At 49.1% G+C, this 12,863-nt stretch overlaps 1 protein-coding gene across 2 annotated transcripts in view; it reads right to left on the reverse strand.

Annotated features, from left to right (window-relative positions):
* LOC126530835 (atrial natriuretic peptide receptor 1-like) overlaps positions 1-11,450 on the reverse strand; it is a 363,348-nt gene extending 351,898 nt beyond the window's left edge. For both annotated transcript variants that reach the window (XM_050178130.3, XM_050178129.3), the window contains exon 1: positions 11,177-11,450. The gene's annotated coding sequence lies outside the window, so the exon portion shown is untranslated. The remainder of the gene's footprint in view (positions 1-11,176) is intronic.
* Positions 11,451-12,863: the final 1,413 nt, after the last annotated feature.

Genomic DNA, 12,863 nt, shown 5'->3' on the forward strand with positions numbered 1-12,863 from the left:
GGGCGGGCTATTATCAACAAGTGTTGACGTGACGTGGTGCCCGTATACAAGTTCAAACGGCGTAAACTGTGTAGTCTCATGTACAGCAGTGTTATACGCGAAGGTTACATAGGGTAAAATCTCATCCCACGTCTTGTGCTCTACGTCGATATACATGGAGAGCATATCAGCCAGCGTTCTGTTCAGATGTTCAGTTAGTCCATTGGTTTGAAGGTGATACGCAGTGCTCTTGTGGTGAGAGCAATGCGTCAGCTGGAGAACGTCCTCCATAAGTTCGGCTGTAAATGCTGCACCGCGGTCGGTGATTAGAACAGACGGTGCACCATGTCGTAGGACGATGTGGCGTACAAAGAACTTGGCCACTTCATAAGAGTATGCTTGCGGAATAGCTTCGGTTTCGGCGTACCGGGTTAAGTAGTCGGTAGCGACAACTATCCATTTGTTGCACGAAGAGGTCACTGGGAATGGCCCAAGTAGATCCATTCCTATTTGTTGTAACGGTGCTTGAGGAGGATCCACAGGGTGGAGAAAGCCAGCTGGTTTGATTGGTGGTTTCTTGCGGCGCTGACAATCACGGCACGTCTTGACGTACTGTTGCACAGAAGAAAAAATCCGGGGCCAATAATACTTCTGGCGTATCCTTGCTAATGTCTTAGCGAATCCCAGGTGTCCCGCACATGGCTCATCATGGCATGCTTGCAAAATGTCTTGGCGCAGCGCCGACGGCACGACAAGGAGGTACGTATTTGGACCGCTTCCGCAGTTTTTACTGTAAAGGAAGTTGTTGTGCAAATAGTACGATGATAGGCCGCGCACGAGCGACCGAGGTAAGACACCTTCAGCTCCTTGAAGACGTCTTTATGGCGTCGATAACGCCGACAAATTGCAAGTCGTGGTCAGGGTCCGAGGACATCGTAGGGAGTGGTGCGCGTGACAAACAGTGGGCGTCGCTGTGCTTCCTTCCCGATCGGTAGGCAACTGTAATGCCGTATTCTTGTAAGCGCAGGCTCCAACGGGCTAGTCTGCCTGAAGGATCTTTGAGGTTGGCAAGCCAGCACAGGGCATGATGATCGCTGACAGCCTTAAAGGTGCTACCGTACAAGTAGGGTCGGAATTTACCAACTGCCCACACAACCGCTAAGCATTCTTTTTCATTGGTTGAGTAGTTTTTCTCAGCCTTGGTGAGACTGCGGCTTGCATAAGAAATGGGGCGTTCCGCACCAGCTTGCCACTGCACAAGAACTGCGCCGAGACCGGTATTGCTGGCGTCAGTATGAATTTCAGTGTCAGCGTCTTCGTCGAAATGAGCAAGTATTCGGGCCGCTTGCAAGCGCTTGCGCAATTCATTGAACGACTGCTGCTGCTCGTCCGACCAAATGAAAGGCACATCGTCGCGTGTGAACCCTGTCAGAGGCTCAGCAATTCTCGAGAATTCCTCGACAAAGCGCCTATAATATGCGCACAAACAAAGGAAGCGTTGGACAGCCTTCTTGTCTGTGGGTGGCGAAAACTCGGCTACGGCAGCTAACTTGTCGGGGTCTGGTCGGACGCCTCTACGACCAACGACATGGCCAAGAAATTGGAGCTCTTGGAACCCGAAGTAGCATTTTTCAGGCTTGATGGTAAGGCCGGCAGTACGGATCACCGCGAGGACACTCTCGAGTCGTGCGAGAAGTTCGTCAAACGTGCTCGAGAACACGACGACGTCGTCCAAGTATACGAGGCAGGTTTGCCATTTGAGTTCAGCAAGGACGGTATCCATCATCCGCTGAAAGGTGGCAGGCGCGGAACAGAGACCGAAGGGGACAACTTTGAACTCATAAAGCCCGTTAGGTGTCACAAACGCTGTTTTTTCGCGATCCTGTTCATCGACTTCGATTTCGACTTCGATCGACTTCGATGCAGGGGTGTAATGGCGGGGTACAGCATCCGAAGCAACTGCTGATCCACTTCCTTGAGCTCTGTCGCTCGTTTTCGTGGTCGGCGGTCTTTCTCCGCTGGAGGCTCTCGCGCAACAGAGTTGCAATATGCGTTCGTCGACGAACACGAACTAGCTCCGAGGCGTATGTGCTCTCGTGCGAGAGCTTTGCGGCATCTCATGGTTTAGATGGTGTGTTCGGTAGTGGAGCTGTGTCGCCTTTCTGACTGGGCCGACGGTTGCAGGAAGCGTTCGTCGCAGACATAACGCTGCTCGTCTCTTGTCGAGATGCATCGTTCCGTTCTGCCAGCTCCCCACAGCTTCGCTTAGACCACCTCACGTAGTACGTGCCATCTGCAATATTTTAAAGCGAATGGCCGGAAGAGGGTGATAACCAACAAACTACAAGTTGGATAGCTGGAGTCACCGCGAATCATCCTAACATAGTTGCACCTGCTCCATCCGCCTCTCCACCAGCTCCGCTTAACAATGGCCAACAACCCGACACACTCCGAGCTTGAAGTGTGGCAATGGAACTGTAGGGGGTTCCGAAAAAAGAAAGCACACCTCCAACAGTTTCTAGCCTCCTCTTCTAATCTCCCAGCTGTCATTGCGCTTCAGGAAACTCACGGACTAATCAGCTTCCCAGGTTGTAATGTATATCAGACCAATAAAGTATCCCGCCCGACACGGCAATTCTTACGCAAAAGCACCTCACTGCCAATCACTCTCAATTCGACAGCGTCGATATACAGCATGATTTTCTAGAAATTATTCCTCGCAAAAATAATGCCTCTGGCCTTTACATTCTAAATATCTATAGTCGTCCGCAAGACAAACCGCCAGATTGACTCCCTTTTCGCACAAGTTATTGCCGCTGTCACCCACTTAATTCTTGGCGATTTCAACGCACACAACCAGTTGTGGGGCCACTCCGTTTCTACTCCTAAGGGCAGAGCCCTATGGATCCACATACAAGACCACAGACTCACATTACATAACGACACCGATGCACCAACCAGGCTAGGCAACAGCGTAGCTAAGGACACCTCCCCCGATCTTACGCTTACACACAGAATCCAACACGTCGCAAGGAACAACTCACAAGTTAACCTCGGTAGCGACCATTGCATCATTATCATCACACTACACTTCAAACACAAACCCTTTGCGCCCAAACCCCTCATCCTTTCCAATTGGGACAATTTCCGAGAAGCCCGCCAGATATCAGCTCCCACAAACATTCAAGACACCGCAGAATGGGTTCAGCAACTACACTCAGACTTCCAGACGCACACTACCACTCTGCCCCCCGAAACCGCTCTCACTACGGTTGATTTCAAGCTTCTACACATGTGGGAAGCCAAACAGTCTCTTCTCAAACGGTGGAAGAGGCGACGGCACAACCGAAGACAGACTCAGAATTGCTAAATTAGACCTCCATATCCAGGAGTACGCCACATAACTGGCCTGCCAGCAGTGGGGCCAGGTATGTGAAAGCATGCATGACAACCTCGATAACAAGCGCACATGGCGACTCTTGCGACACTTATTAGACCTTACCACATCGCGCGCACACCACAACCACAGCATAAAAAAACTGCTACATCACAACACATCTCAAAAACACAAAAACAATCTCAACGGACCCTTCGACGACCTCCACCATAAACATCTGCCTCTCGCTTAGAAGTATGACATGCGAAAGTACACTGGCGAACCCAACGAGCTACTAAGCGCCACTATCACGGAAGCAGAAGTTCGCCATGCCCTCGCCACCCTGCGCACAATGTAAGCACCAGGCCCCGACCTTATTAACAACAAAATGCTCCGTAATCTAGACAACAACTCCGCACAGCCATCACGGCGTACTTCAATCACTGCTTTGACACTGGCGCCCTCCCTAGTTAGTGGAAAGATGCCAGGGTAATTTTTATCCCAAAGCCAAACAAACCACTCAACACTTCTAATCTCAGGCCTATATCACTAACCTCTTGTCTATAGGTAAAACACTCGAACACGTCATCCTTAACCGACTCAGTAAACACATGGAAGACAACAATCTTTATCCATCAGAAATGGTAGGTTTTCGAAAATCTCTCATGCCAAGATATCATGCTAAACAATAGTAGTCTAGATACCCAATAGTAGTCTAGATACGCAAGCAATTCTCAGTCTGGACCTCCACGGAGCCTTCAATAACGTTTCACATTCCGCCATCCTCCGAGAGCTTAATCGCATTGGGGTTGGCGGAAAGACGTACGGCTACATACGTGCCTTCTTAGCCAACCGTACCACAACCATACACATAGGCACAGAGCAATCCCCTTCGTACGCTTTGGGTAGCTACGGCACGCACCAAGGCTCAGTGCTCTCCCCTTTTCTTTTTAATCTTTCTATGATGCCGATGGCGCGAGCATTGCGATCTATTCCTGATCTCAAGTTTTCTCTCTACGCCGAAAACATCACTCTTGGGAGTACTGGCGGTTCCGATGGAGAGATTCAAGACACTCTACAGGCCGCAGCAGACGCCATCGTGGCTCATGCAGGGGGTATGAATCTCACATGCTCCCCTCAAAAATCCGAGCTACTTCTGTCATCCCACCGAGGGGCCAAAAAACACATGTCTAGTATACAGGTCATCCTAAACCACATCCCTGTTACTAGAGTGGACAGGCTCCGGGTGCTCAGTTTAGATTCAAAGCAACCGGCTCAACACATATACTTTACATACACTCCAAACCACAGTCGATCACACCCTGCGCCTTCTAGGGCGAGTCTCCAATAAACATGGCGGGCTAAAGGAAGCCGAACTTCTCCGCTTGGTCCAGGCCTTCGTTATCAGTAAGATTACGTTCGCAACACCACTACTATAGTTCCTTAAATCAGAATCAGATAAAATCGACACTCTTTTACGCAAAATATATAAATTCGCTCTGGGTGTCCCCATACGTACTTCCACTGAAAGGCTCATGCTTACTGGCACGTTCAACACACTTACTGAACTCACAGAAGCCCACCTCACATCCCAATATAGCAGACTTTCTAACACCGCAACAGGTCGACGCATTCTACAAACTCTTTCTATCACTCCGGCACCCATCATCAAGACTAAATACACCATTCCAAATCACATACACGAGAACCTCTGCATCCTCCTACTTCCTAAAAACATGCACCCTGTGCACCACAAACAGCGCAGGGGGCAGCGAGCAAAGGCTCTCCAAAAACAATTCTCGACCTCAAAAGACGTGCTCTATGCTGATGCCGTCAAATATGGGAACAGAAACCATTATGCAATATAAGTCGTTAACTCTCACGGTCAGGTCGCTGCGGCCTCCTCCATTCCTGGCACTTTCTCGGAAGAGGCGGAGGAGGCAGCCATAGCCCTGGCCCTCACGATCCCAAATTCATCATTGCGACTCCAAATCAGCCATATATAACTTCGGAGCGGGCAGGGTCTCTAAGCCAGCTCTTTCCCTCCTCTTGGCCCATCCTTTCCATCAAACTGTGGCATTCATCTGAACTCCCGCGCATGCGGGCCTTGCTGGAAACGAGGCGGCTCATGCCAGTGCCTGAGGATTTACAGTCCGGGCTCAAGCATGCGTCGGACCTCGTCACGGAGGATGCGACGCTTACAGCGCGGGATCAGCTTATTACCTACCACGACATCTGCACACATTACCGATTAGACCGTTTAAACTTTCCGCCACTCATGATCAAATCCTCGTGCATGTGTTAAGTTCTGTGGCGAATGCTGCAAACTCGCACCTTTCCCTCCCCTTACCTCCTTCACCGCGTTCATCCCTCCATTTACCTTTCTCCCTCTTGTAAATTCTGCGTCTCTCTCAAAGCAGACTTAAACCACATCATGTGGGGGTGCCCTAAGCACCCCCTTTCCTCAAGCAATTAATAACTAGTGAGGAGCAGTGGGAGGCTGCCTTGCGCAACTCGAGGCCCGACCTTCAGGAGGCCATCCTAGAGTGGGCTGAGAGGATAGGGAAGGCCTACTTCAAGTAGTTCCTCCCCCACCCTCTATTCCGTTGCCCCCTTCCCTTTAATGAGGGATAAGTAAAGTTTTTCATCATCATTAAACGAACGTAGGAGGAAGCGCAAATGCGCGACCGTTGCTATCTCAAACTTTAACTGACATAACGTTAGAAATGGTGCATCTGGTCAATGCCAAGTAACCATAAAAAAAAAAGAAGGTCACGTAATTTTAGTCTTTTTCACGAAATTAGGCGGCTTTAAGTTGAGCGTCGTTGACTGCCCGATCCGCTCACATTTCAATTGTTCAGCCATTGCAGAGAACTACAGTTGGTTTCACTTTTTTATAAAGGCGTGCCTCGAACGTCACTGTCGCCCAATCAGCATAGCTTCAAAGCCTCAGTTGGCTAGCAAACGGCGCGGGGCCAGCGTTTCAGGAAGTACGACCACTGCCCAGCGGGTTCTGCCATCCGACACTAGCGCAACGGGAACCGCTGTGCGGCTGTGTGCAAGTTGTTAGGATATATGCTGGTCCGAACGCACAATGCATGTCGAGAGAAAAAGGCACACGGCACTTCCAAGCTCTAACAAAACCATAGATTCTTGTCAATTACGCTGTCCATGTAAGCCAAATGTGCACGAAGTCAGAGTGACGCGACGGCGGCGATCATAACTGTGGCACCGGCTACGATGGTTTGAGATCATCGTTGCAGTAAATGTTCACCATCAGGCAGATTACGTCACTGCTAAGTATAAGATCCCTGTTGCGAGCACTGAAATTAGTAATAAGACACCATTCCGTTATGCGAACTTTTCTTTCGAAGAGCTCCGCACCAGGCCCACCCCTTTAGGACCATAAACGAGCTCGGATATCTCCTTTTCCGCAAGGCATGCTTACCAAAAAGGAGATGCTCCTTTGACGTGTGCCACTCCGCGTGAGTGCCTTTGCGGTATATGCCCCTTAGTGCAAAGGCCCTTGGATTACCCATGCGTCTGAGCTATAATCCCGTCAATTACAGCATCCTCACCGCCACCACCACCATCCGTCACTTGACCTATCAACGTCATTTGAAGTGGCTTCTAGCTTTTGCTCGCTTTGCACAAACTTTCCTCGCGTTTGGCCGTACATCACGGCAGGAGAAGCGTCTATATAACACGTCTATAACACGCTCGGCCTCGCCGCACGTTAGGCCATGGAGAAAGAAAATTCAACAAGTGCGGGCACTTCCGTAAAGCCCAGCAGCCGAATGACTGTAGAGGGTCAAGCTGCCGGCATTAATACCTGAACAACGCTTCCAGTTTCGGTTTCGGACGCGCGCGTTTTGAACGCTGGCTGGAACGCACTACGGCGGCTGCGCTGATCGGCGCGGAATTTTTTTCATGCGAAGCATATTACTAGAGCTCAACCCAGCTCCTCAGGCGCGGCGGTGTCGCCTTCAATACCACGTGACACCGTGACGTCACGACAGAGGAGAAACGGGGCTCCAACTCGCGCCGTCGCTCGCGGCGTCGCGGCGGTATATAAGCAGCTGCGCTTTTTCTAGGTGGCTTTGGCTCAACTCTAGCAAGATGGGCTGGGTGGGAATCGAACCAGGGTCTCCGGAGTGTGAGACGGAGACGCTACCACTGAGCCACGAGTACGATGCTTCGAAGCGGTACAAAAGCGCCTCTAGTGAATGCGGTGTTGCCTTAGAAACAATCTGTTTCTAAGACTCAGGCGTGCGTCGCTTGCTCAGGCGCACATTTCGTTGCCGCGCCGAACGCTGCGTTGCTCGACGCTCACCGCGTCCAATGCGGGGCGCGTAGTCGCTGCGCCGTAGCCCATTGTCTTACACCCCTTGGCGGGTCGACGGGAACGCTGTCGCGTTCCACTCTTGAAGGCGAAGCAGAGTAACGCATGAGTTGTTTCTTCTACTAGCCGAACCAAATATAGCCAAGCAACAGCAGTTCACCAGGCTAAACAGTGGTTCAACAACTAAAATAAAGGCTAGTATGCTTCGCATCCTGGGCTTAACCTTAGCTAAGCCACAGCCACTTTTTTTTTTCTTTTATTGTTTGACCATGCGCGGCTCCGTGCAGGAGAAAATCCGGCGTCGGCGCTCCGCGTCGACCGCCTTTTCGCGAAAGATCATTCCTAACTACGCATACCCAACCACGCTTCTATCACTAAAGACGATGACCAAAACGAGAACATGGTGAAAGCGGGAGCCAACGTTTCGTCAAGTGGACTTCTGCATGACTTGTCTTTTTCAAGTCCCTGTTTTCCGTGGTTTTCGATCACTGAAGTTGCTCATACATTGTCTTTCATTCTCTTTACAAAGTCATTCCTTGGAATGTTGGATTTGACAGCCCACAAACAAATGTCATGGAAAGAAACACCGACAGCGCATACCTTTTATGTTAGATATCCTCGGATATAAATATTAAAATTTCGAAATAATAACAGGAGATCCGCCCACGCAAGAGGCCGCGTTTCAACCAGAAAGCCCGCCTTCGTGCATAGCGATCACCGCCAGCGTTTCACGGTAAACATTACGGTTATATAAGCTGCCGTTGCCGGGAAGGGTGAAAAGCAGGCGGGAATATTTGAATGCTATCTGGCGTTCCACTCTTAAAGGCGAAGTTCAGGCGTCTTCCAAACGTTTTATTAAAAATGATTGTGAACGATCTTTACAAGCCTCCATCGAATCTGTGTCACGCGCAATTACAGTATATAATATAGACGCCAGACGCCTTGTGAAATTAGGAAATGTTTATTTTGCTCCGTATGAATGATCATTCCGAGTTTTTTGTACATTCATCCAACGTTGTGGCGCTAGGTAAGCAGTAGTAGCTCCCATACGAACCTCCGCCGGACGGCATGAGCAGAAAAAGGTAAAGTACAAACATGTGTCGTTGCGGTATTTAGACATTATAGAAATACTGCGTATAGAGGCGAAACGTGATAAAGTTGCGAATGGGCGGCATTATAAACAAAATCAATTCGCTTTTACATGACGTGGAATATACACGACTCATCCCAAACAATACCATACGAAAAGCATGAAGAAAACATTCCATTTCCAAGCATTCCCTTATTCCCAGTCCTTATTTCCTGCACTTTAGGAGCACAAATACACGGGCGACTGCGCGTTTCCAAAACAACTTGGCCTCAGCCGACGCGATGGTACGCTACGTGCACAGAGGTGACCACAGCGCAGGCTCTCAGCCAGGCCATGCTAGACCCTCTCAGAATGCCTTCTACTCGCACTCAAGACAAATGCATTGGTGCGAAACATGTTTCCTGTCGTTCAGAAGACAATTTTCACGCTACAAGTTCCTGGTTTTTGAGCTCCTCGGCGTTATCTTTTGAACCTTTCTACCGGCGCAAGCTACGCTCCCGTGTTATCACTCTTGGCAATCGCTCGTCGCGTTTTGCACGAGCGTGAGTACCTACCTAAAAAAGGTATATGTTGTTGCGGGGCCATAAAAAGCGCCACAAACTTGTCCCGTTAGAATTCAGTACGCGCCAAGCTATGTCACCACGGCCGAGCTGCTTTTCGCTAACTGCGTCACAACGCCAGGCGCGGCGAGCGTGCCTCAAAATTATCCCAAAAAGTAACAATTACAATCATGTTGCGGATCAGAGAAAGCGTCGCGAACTTGTCCCAGTAGGACTCAGTAGACACAAAAGTAGCGTTGTCACCACGGCCGAGCTGCTTTTCGCTAACTGCGTCACAACGCCAGTCGCGGCGAACGTGAATCAAGATTATCCCAAAACCTAACGCTATTAATTACGATCACGTTAAAGGGTCAGAGACCACCTAGGGTTCTTTACCATGCACCCAAAGCACGGTACAAGGGTGCGTGGCCGTCAGTCCCACTCGGTTACTGGCACAGTGTGCTGAAAGAATACGTTCTGTTCATAAGCAATGCGGTGCTCTTAAGATGCAGCCCCCCCCCCCCCCAGGCATCCTTTATATTTCACGAGTGACTATACCCAATTAGTATCCAACCTTTTTGCTCAATTCCTATATCCCAGTGTTCCACGACAAGCTACGAGGAGCGCCCCAGTACATGGCCTCGAAATAATGTTTGCCGTAACGTTTACCGTTCGTCGTAATCATGAAAAGCGCATTTCATGTCCGTTCCAGTGCGAATGCCTTTCCTAGCGATCTTTCAATAACCTTGTCCTGCGTAAACTGAGCCCGTCTGCAACGTTCCTGAGCGCATCACACTGTCTAATTACCTACCGTCGCCAAGAGCGTTTTCCCTTTACTTACCACTCTGTGCTAACGCTAATAAACCGTTGGTTTATTAGGGTAACACAATGAGTGGTAAGTGGTTGTCTGTCCTACGCTTTGCTCGACCTTCCCAATCCCGCTGCTTGCTTGCACATTTGAACTTGCGCGCACTTTACACAAAAGACAACTGAAAGACACAGAACGGACACTTTGTGCCAAGCGCGCACTTGTTCAAACCTGCAAGCAAGACTAGACTAGTCAAGGAACTTTTTTTTAGGCCCCTACTTCCTCTTTATTTGAACAAGATCAGCTACACTAGTATACTCTCTTTTATACTGCCCCCTTTTAACGCTGCAACTCTAAATATTCGCTACATCGCTCGTTTCACAGCCCTTAGAATTTTGCCGAGCTTCCGCGCTACTCTTAAAGCTTCGGCCCCACGTAGATTTTTTTATCAGCTTTAGCCTAACAGAAGTGGAAAGCATTCTTCGATCGATTCCAACAATGTGTATAGAAGCCAACAGTTTTCATAAGTTCGCCCGAATCACCATGCTCGCGGTTTCAGTGAACCACTCGCCTCTATAGAAACACTCGAAAGCTCTTTTCAAATCGCACAAGTGCGCGGCAAGCTGACTGGGTAACACTGGACATCTCAGAAGGCATAACCTTAAAGCCACCATCGTCGACACATGCGATAACAGACACGTGCAATTTTAGTACGACAAGCTCAGCATATTCAGAACGTTTGAAGCGCGCGGATTGGCATACGATCTCTCTTGCTCCCAACATAAAGGTCTGATGTAAGCAAGGCTCAGAGACGCAACTGACCCAATCGCATTCGCCAAGTGAACGGCGCCCGGCTGTACGAATACAAAACCAGCGCGCGTAGTAGTGAGTCGCCGCTTTACGCCGTCGCCATAGTCAGTGTGTTCTTAGTGCGGCGTTTGCATTCTCAGGCGGCACGTTTAGGCCGATGCATTTTAAGTGGATAACTCGACCTGCAGGAAAGCGCGAGGACAGCAGCACTCGACTACATGAGGGACCTTACCTTCGTGTACGACGCAGGCACAAGCTATAGCCCGGATGAAGGCCGCGGATACACTCGTTTCAAATGGTCTCGTATTTCGGGGCTGATAGTAGCTGCAGCTTCTTCACGTCGTGAACAGTCCGGCACGCAACGCTTGTTCGGCACCCCGCGTTCCATTTTCCACGGTACACGTCGACCGTGGGTTAGAATAGCGACGCTGGGAAGCCATTTTGAAAACGCACGTGCAACAAGTGATGACGCACTGCCGGTCTACTGCCGCGAACTGCGCAAACGGTCGGCGCGTAGCAGGTGGCGGCAAAATCTGTGCGGGGGCCTGAAAAGTTATCTATGTGATCTGCCGAGGCGAGAGTTTGGCGTCACGCGGGACTGTGTACGGACGTCGAATAATCGGCGCGTGTGTCCGTCGATGCAAGTTTATCAGTGTCAGCATAGAGAAGGAAGCTGTGCCAGCACGAAGTAGGAGCTCGGGATCAAACGCGAAGCAAACGCATCGCGACACAGAAAAAATTGTCTCGTGGCTCACGCTGTCACCTGCACGTCAAATGATGTCGATTGATTTCATTTATCCTACTCTTATTTATTCATACTTCAAGGGTCCCACAGGAATATTACATGAAGGGTGCGCCAAAAAAGGCAGTTATTCTCATTTGACATGTTAAGTAATGACTCTCTATTGTTGTTTGAAACTGAGCGCAATCTGTTAACATGGCGATGTAGGAGAGTGGGTTTTTCAGTCTTGTGCCGTATGCAGAAAAAAAAAATACTTCTGGGAGGTCTTTGTGCGGGTGCGCTAGGTATATAAGGTGTTAGTATGGCAATTGCGAGATGTCCAATAGGTTGGTCTGATGAATGCGTTGCCTGGTGGCAAGGAATAGAAAAAGATATGATGAAGACACAAAAACACAATTTTACGACAAAAGGCAATTAAAAGGAATGTCAAGCAGAGATTTTACGAATTTATACTGATATTGTTCGAGTAATAAGAGAATGAATCTTGAGGCATGGTTCCGGTTGGATTCAAGCATACTTTTAAGGTTAGTTTCATGAGTGTCAAAAATGGTATTTGAATACTCAACTTTAGCTCTTACGAGTGTTTATAAGCTACTAGTTTTGTGACTGCAGGGGCTAAGGCAATGAAGCTAACCAAGGACTCAATTAGCATAATTAGTAATGTTGATAACATGTTGTAAATATGTTAGATCACAGGAAATTTGAACATCTCGGTACTCGATGATGTTAGTAGCGGCTATGGGAGAACTATATAGGGTGATAATGGAGGCTATGTAAAATTACGTCGGTGAGAATACATTACAAATGTTTTGTTAATATTCATGGGCATTAGCCAGTTGGCACAGGAGTCCTGTATTTTGATAAGATCCCTCAGCAAAATGGAAAAACAAGACAGGTTGGCTGCGGGGTCGCATAGAACATAGTCGTCTGCAAGAAGTCTAATGACAGAACCAATATTGAGTGGCAGGTCGTTAATATAAATTGGAAAGCGGAGGGGGCCTGGTACAATACCTTGGGAACGCCAGAGTACACACGTCAGAGAGGAGACCTAAAAGAATTATCAACAACAAACTGTCGGCGATCAGTTAGGAGCTCACAAATCCAGTTGAACACAGACGGATCACAGTTAAATCATGGTAGCTGGGACGGTGGGGAACGTTGTCAAAGGCATCTTCAA

The sequence above is a fragment of the Dermacentor andersoni genome, chromosome 5 (genome assembly GCF_023375885.2).
Source record: "Dermacentor andersoni chromosome 5, qqDerAnde1_hic_scaffold, whole genome shotgun sequence".
NCBI classification, from domain to species: domain Eukaryota; kingdom Metazoa; phylum Arthropoda; class Arachnida; order Ixodida; family Ixodidae; genus Dermacentor; species Dermacentor andersoni.